The following is a 6697-nucleotide window of genomic DNA, read 5'->3' on the forward strand; positions in this document are numbered from 1 at the left end:
CGTGAGCCACCGTGCCCGGCCTTTTTTGGTCCCTATATCTGGGCCTGGTGGTCAATGGCTGAGAAAAGAGAGACTGGAAATTCGTGCGTGGAACTTTAATTGTCTCTGCCGAGAAACATCACACGGCGCTTCTGTTCCTGTTTCACACTATTTGTATTTAATTAGAACTAGGCATATGACTGGTACCTGCGGAATACAAGGGTGGAGGAGGGCAGGAGGACGCTCTTCCCTCCCCCCCTCACACAGCCTGGGTATCTGCTAGGAAGAGAAGGGGCCAGGACGCCTGCTGCCCTCTCGCTAGGTGGATAGCCATCATCTTCAGTCTGTACCCCTTTTGAATGCATCCTGAACCCCTGGGACTCCTTTGAAAAAACACCTTCTTTTTCCTTTTTCTTCTTCTTTCCTCTCTTCACAAATAGGTAATTGTGTCTTCATAACACAGGACACTCCCCTCAGATGCATCCTCCAAACTGGAAAGAGTTAATTTCCCAAACCTGAACTGGTTGGCTTAGGACCGGGCTCAGGGGAAGGGAATCCAGACACGCAACTTGCCGGCCGGCCGGCAGAAGGGTAAAGTTATTTTTGCCAGCCAGGGTTTTGGCCTCCCTCTCCCCGTGCAACCTCGTAAAAGGCCTCAGGAATTTTGAGCTGTCCTTACCCTCCCCTTGTTTTACTTTGATGCATGTTTTCTAATAACCAGGTTTGTCTCTTCTTGCCTCGAGGGCATCAAATTCCAAATGTTCTGCCAGGGATCCTTAGACTGGCCTCTGAGGGCGACCTGACTGCCATTTCCCCGCCAAACAGCGCCCCTGTCATTAGGAGGCAGTTAAGATTGTTCTTTGTCCTCATCCGTATCTTAAGGGCAGTTAGATGTATTTCTTTAGATAGGGGAATGAGACAGCCGAGGGCAAAGGGGTTCCTGGAAAAACCGCAGCCCGCCTGTGCACTGGGAGGAGTGTGCACTGGGGTGGAGCCGCAGAAGCTCACACTGTTTGCAGTGGGGAGGAGCCTGGTCCCTCCTCTTCCTGGATGGAACCTGGGATTCAACGTGCCAGACAGCAACCATGCCAACAGTACTCTGGCTTTGCAGAAAGTCCCTGTTTCCCTTTTTTTTTCTTTTCACCCTCCTCACCCTTCAAATGATCTGTGAGCCTAATTTCCCATGGCCGTGTGATAAGGACCCTCACCTTTAGCTGAACAAAGGAAAGAGTCCTCCAACAGGATGCAGGGAGTCAGACTTACAGCTGGCATGCTGCTGTCTCACCTGAGATGCCCTGAACAGAGTGGAATCTCAGCCTGACAGCCTAGCATCCGGCCCAGAAATGGTCCCTGGGTGGAAACTGAGTCTTCCACAAGTCACTGGGCCAGGGTTGCTGGTGTGTATTGGGTCCGAATGACCAATTTCACCAGTAAGCTGGGATCCCTGAGCCATGAAGCCAATTTAAAAGCTGATTCTGAGAAGGCTTGTATTCGAATGCTCTTAGCATCTTTATTTGTGAACCCCAAACTGGAAATAACAAATATTTATAACAGGAAAATGGATAAACAATTTGTGGTATATATTCATACAATGGGATCCTACTTGGAGATTTAAAAAAAAAAGAACAAACTATCAATACATATGAAAACATGGACAAATTTCAAAAGCATTATTTAAGGGAAAGAATCCAGGCATTAAAAAAACGCACACCCTATGATTTCATTTATGTGAAGTGAACAGACCTAGCTGGCAACTGCTTGGTGGTGGGGTGTGGAGATTGCCAGGGATGTCACTCAGGCCACTTCCTGGAGGGATGTGAATGCTCCACGTTGCAGTTGGCCTGGTGGTTACATGGATGTGCATATGGGTCAAAACTTTTTGAATTATGCACGTAAAATGGTTACATCTTGTTGAGGTAATTGACATATCTGTAAAAAGTTATGACAAAATAAAAGATAATTTAACAAGGCAAAAATAAAATGAAATCTAAGCCGGTGAACCCAGTGGGACCTCGGCAGATTCTCATTCTGCAAAGTGCCTAATGTAGACACTGCAGGTTGTGAACCCACCTGCTTGTTCAGACCCCTCCCAAGGGTGTGACCCAGCACCGACTCCAGGCATGACCCTAATGGTCTAAGGTTTGTATCTTTCTCCTGCTGGTGATTGGTTCACAGAAAGACACCAGAGAGGAATGGGGAGTGCGCTGGGCATTCCCCTTGGGGCAATATGCGTACTTCTGTAAGAGAAAATTAAATGAGATTCTTTTTCTGTCTCAGTTCTGTCTGAGGACCCCCAGAGTTCAAATGCTCACTCTGTCATCTCCCAGCTATGTCTCAGCTTCCTCATCTTTAAAATGGGGGTGACAATAGCAGCTTTGCCCGGCGTGGTTGAGAGGATTTCCTCATTCAGTTACCAGTAAGTTTTTGAGCACTTGCGCTATGCCAGGGACAGTTCCGGGGGCTGAAGAATATACTAGTGAACAAAATCGACGATGTCTCCACTATAAATGAGATGAGGAAAGTGAAATCCATCACTCAGCATCCTGTTCACAGTAGCTTTTATTATGACCATTGAAACCAGGGGCCCCAGTATTCTGTGAAAGGGTAATTTTCAAAGACTGGTAAGACCTTAAGTCTTATACAGGTATAAAAATGAACACATCTTAAAGATTTCACGGCATTCTCGTCTTCCGTCCAAGTTGATTGCTTCCCTGCGCCGAAGTGAGCGGTAGCCAACATGTCAGGGTGGGAGTCGGATTACAAAACCGAGGGCGATGAAGCAGAAGAAGAACAAGGAGAGAATCCTGAAGCAAGTGGAGACTCTGAACATTCAGGAAGAGATAGTGTGATTTTTTTGGCGATGGCTCCAGGGCTGTGTTTGAGTCTCAGAGTGAAGATGAGTGGACTCCTTTCGACATGAGCATCCAGTGTATCCAAGGTGTGTACATCAGAAAGATCACAAGCAGCGATCGATATCTCTTGGCATTGGTGTTCTGTGGTACCGAGGAAGACAAAAATTCCGTGAATTTTAAAAATATTTACGTCTTACAGGAGTTGGATAATCCAGATGCAAAACGAATTCTAGAGCTTGACCAGTGTAAGGAACAGCAGGGACAAAAACGTTTCCACGAGCTGACGGGCCACAGATCCGACTGCTCACTCAGCGAAGTGCCGTGGGTCTGTGCCAGCCTCTAGTGATGTCCGGTTCAAGATGAGTCATAAGAGGATCATGCTGTTCACCAATGAAGACAACCCCCACGGCAATGAGTGCCAAAGCCAGCCGGGCCAGGACCAAAGCTGGCGATCTCCGAGAGACAGGCATCTTCCTTGACTGGATGCACCTGAAGAAACCTGGGGGCTCGGACATATCCTTGTTCTACAGAGATATCATCAGCACTGCAGGGGATGAGGACCTCAGAGAAACCTGGGGGCTCGGACATATCCTTGGTTCTACAGAGACATCATCAGCACAGCAGGGGATGAGGACTTCAGAGAAACCTGGGGACTCGGACATATCCTTGTTCTACAGAGATATCATCAGCACAGCAGGGGATGAGGACCTCAGAGAAACCTGGGGGCTCGGACATATCCTTGTTCTACAGAGACATCATCAGCACAGCAGGGGATGAGGACCTCAGAGAAACCTGGGGGCTCGGACATATCCTTGTTCTACAGAGACATCATCAGCACAGCAGGGGATGAGGACCTCAGAGAAACCTGGGGGCTCGGACATATCCTTGTTCTACAGAGATATCATCAGCACAGCAGGGGATGAGGACCTCAGGGTTCACTTTGAGGAATCCAGCAAGCTGGAAGACCTGTTGCAGAAGGTTCGCGCCAAGGAGACCAGGAAGCGAGCACTCAGCAGGTTAAAGCTGAAGCTCAACAAAGATATAGTGATCTCCATGGGCATTTAAACCTGGTCCAGAAGGCTCTCAAGCCTCCTCCAATAAAGCTCTATCGGGAAACAAATGAACCAGTGAAAAGCAAGACCCGGACATTTAATACAAGTACAGGCGGTTTGCTTCTGCCTAGGGGTACCAAGAGGTCGCTGATCTGTGGGAAGTCATCAGGTTATACTGGAGAAAAAGGAAGAGCTAAAATGGTTTGATGATCGAGGTTTGATGCTCATGGGCTTCAAGTCCTTGGTAATGTTGAATAAGCACCATTATGTGAGACCCTCCCTGTTCACGTACCCAGAGGAGTCGTAGGTGATTGGGAGCTCAACCCCGCTCAGTGCTCTGCTCATCAAGTGTCTGGAGAAGGAGGTTGCGGCATTGTGCAGATACATACCCCGGAGGAACATCCCCCCTTATTTTGTGGCTTTGGTGCCACAGGACGAGGAGTTGGATGACCAGAAAATTCAGGTGACTCCTCCAGGCTTTCAGCTGGTCTTTTTACTGTCTGCTGATGATAAAAGGAAGATGCCCTTTACTGAAAAAGTCATGGCAACTCCAGAGCAGGTGGACAAGGCGAAGGCTATCGCTGAGAAGCTCCGCTTCACATACAGGGCGACAGCTTTGTGAACCCCGTGCTGCAGCAGCACTTCAGGAACCTGGAGGCCGTGGCCCTGGACTTGATGGAGCCTGAACAAGCGTAGACCTGACATTGCCCAGGGTTGAAGCAATGAATCAAAGACTGGGTTCCCTGGTGGATGAATTGAAGGAACTTGTTTACCCTCCAGATTACAATCCTGAAGGGAAAGTTATCAAGAGCAAACATGATAATGAAGGTTCCGGAAGCAAAAGGCCTGAGGTAGAGTATTCAGAAGATGAGCTGAAGACCCACATCAGCAAGGGCGCGCCGGGTAAGTTCACTGTGCCCATGCTGAAAGCGGCTTGCGGGGCATACGGGCTGAAGAGCGGGCTCAGGAAGCAGGAGCCGCTGGAAGCCCTCACCAAGCACTTCCAGGACTGACTGGAGGCCGCGCACCCACCTGTCCTTCCACAGGTTGGCCAGGCTCCCTGGCCTCATTCTCAGCCAGTTAAAATGTGTTTCTCCTGAGCTAGGAAGGGTCTACCCGACAGAAGTCGAGGGACTTTATGTTTTTGAGGCTTTCTGTTGCCATGGTGATGGTGTAGCCCTCCCACTTTGCTGTTCCTTACTTTACTGTCTGAATAAAGAGCCCTAAGTTTGTACAGAAAAAAAAAAAAGATTTTACTTAGCTAATTAATGAGAAAACTGTAAAAATGTCATAACCAGTTAAAAGGAGACCAGATGGATGCAAAACTGGCTTTTCCATAGAGGGAGGATCATCCCTCCTCGGCACAGAATTTATCTACGTGTCTCTGGGAAAGAATGATTTTGCATCTATGAGTTATGTTCAAGATACAGTTGCAAAATATCTCCCAAAGAATCAGAATCAGATAACCCAGACCAGCGCGTTCTAAGCTTTTCATCAAAGCACACGTTTTCCATTTCTATTGGCCGAGTGGATTTTCCGTATCATCTCAAAGAACTTTTCTAATTACAAACCAAAGAGTGCACAGCAGTGCTGCTGGGGCTCTGGTGTGATGGAGGCACACACTGGGAGCTGGCTGTCGGGGCAGGCTGCAGAGAGGAGTTGATGCTGCATTGTGCTGAAAGACCTTCAGTGTAAGCCAGGCAGACAGCAGGGAGCAGAGGGACACACAGAGGAGGAAAGGTATTAATAAGGTCTGGACTAGTGAGAAGTCATAGAAACTGACATGAGTTTGCTTAAGCAAGAAACGGGGGATTTATTACGTGGTCACAAAGTGTCTCATGGGGCTTAAAGGCAGGGATGCAGGAGTGCCTTGGAGTGGCGTGGAAGCAGGGAGATGTTCCCTGTGTGCCCGCTTCACTCCTCCCTGCATAGCAGTTTCTTTCTCTCAAAGCAGAACATAGCTAGAGGGGCAAGGACAGACTTTATTCAGTAGTAACCATTGCGATAGGGAAGAGGGTCCAAGTGAATCGAACTCGGTTTTGGCTTGTGCAGAGACACCTGGGCATTTTAAAGGGAGAATGAGGGAGGAGAGTGGAAGCAAGCAGGGGTGGGGCAGAGAGCGGCTGGGTTCCTTAATCTCCGGTGAACTCCTGCGGAGCAGCGCAGGTTACAGCCGGGTGCCGGAGCTGGGAGAGGGAGAGCGCTGAGCTTTGAATGCCCCGGAGCTGGGAGAGGGAGAGCGCTGAGATTTGAATTTCCAAGAGATGGCTCTTTTGTCTTTGGGAAGACAGATCTGGAAAGATTTACATTTTAAAGGGGAAGAGAAAGGATTTACAACTGTAAGCAGTTTTCGAAAGTAGCTGCTCAAAGCAGGTGGGGAGAGGTTCAGGGGCCTATTATGAGGTTTTGTCTGGAGCAAACAGTAAATTCTCCTGGCAGCACTGAGGTTTCTGAGGTGAACACGTTAAGAAGTCTAGGGTCATCCTATGGATGTGGCCTTGACCTACTAGAAACTCTGTTAGTGTTTTTGCACATCTTAGAGTGTGGAGGTGGACGAAAGCATTTGTGCTGAGTGTGCAGTTTTTCACAGGCCAAAGTTGAGGTCTTGTTGGAAAGAGGGCTCAGAGAGGCTTGGCTACAGTTTGGTTAGGAAAAGACTCCTGACCAGCATGGTGGCTCACGCCTATAGTCCCAGCACTTTGGGAGGCTGCGTGGGAGGCCCTACTTGATTTCAGGAGTTTGAGACCATCCTGAGCAACATGGTGAGTCCCTGTCTCTACAAAATTAAAAAATATGAAAACTTAGCCAGGCGTG

The 6697-nt window shown here is 48.5% G+C and overlaps 1 pseudogene; it reads left to right on the top strand.

Annotated features, from left to right (window-relative positions):
* The first annotated feature begins 2716 nt into the window (after positions 1 to 2716).
* Positions 2717 to 4896, top strand: LOC105722519 (X-ray repair cross-complementing protein 6-like; annotated as a pseudogene).
* The last annotated feature ends 1801 nt before the right edge of the window (positions 4897 to 6697 follow it).

This window comes from Aotus nancymaae, unplaced genomic scaffold (genome assembly GCF_030222135.1).
Source record: "Aotus nancymaae isolate 86718 unplaced genomic scaffold, 86718_ANA_hifiasm-v0.15.2.pri h1tg000038l, whole genome shotgun sequence".
NCBI lineage: Eukaryota > Metazoa > Chordata > Mammalia > Primates > Aotidae > Aotus > Aotus nancymaae.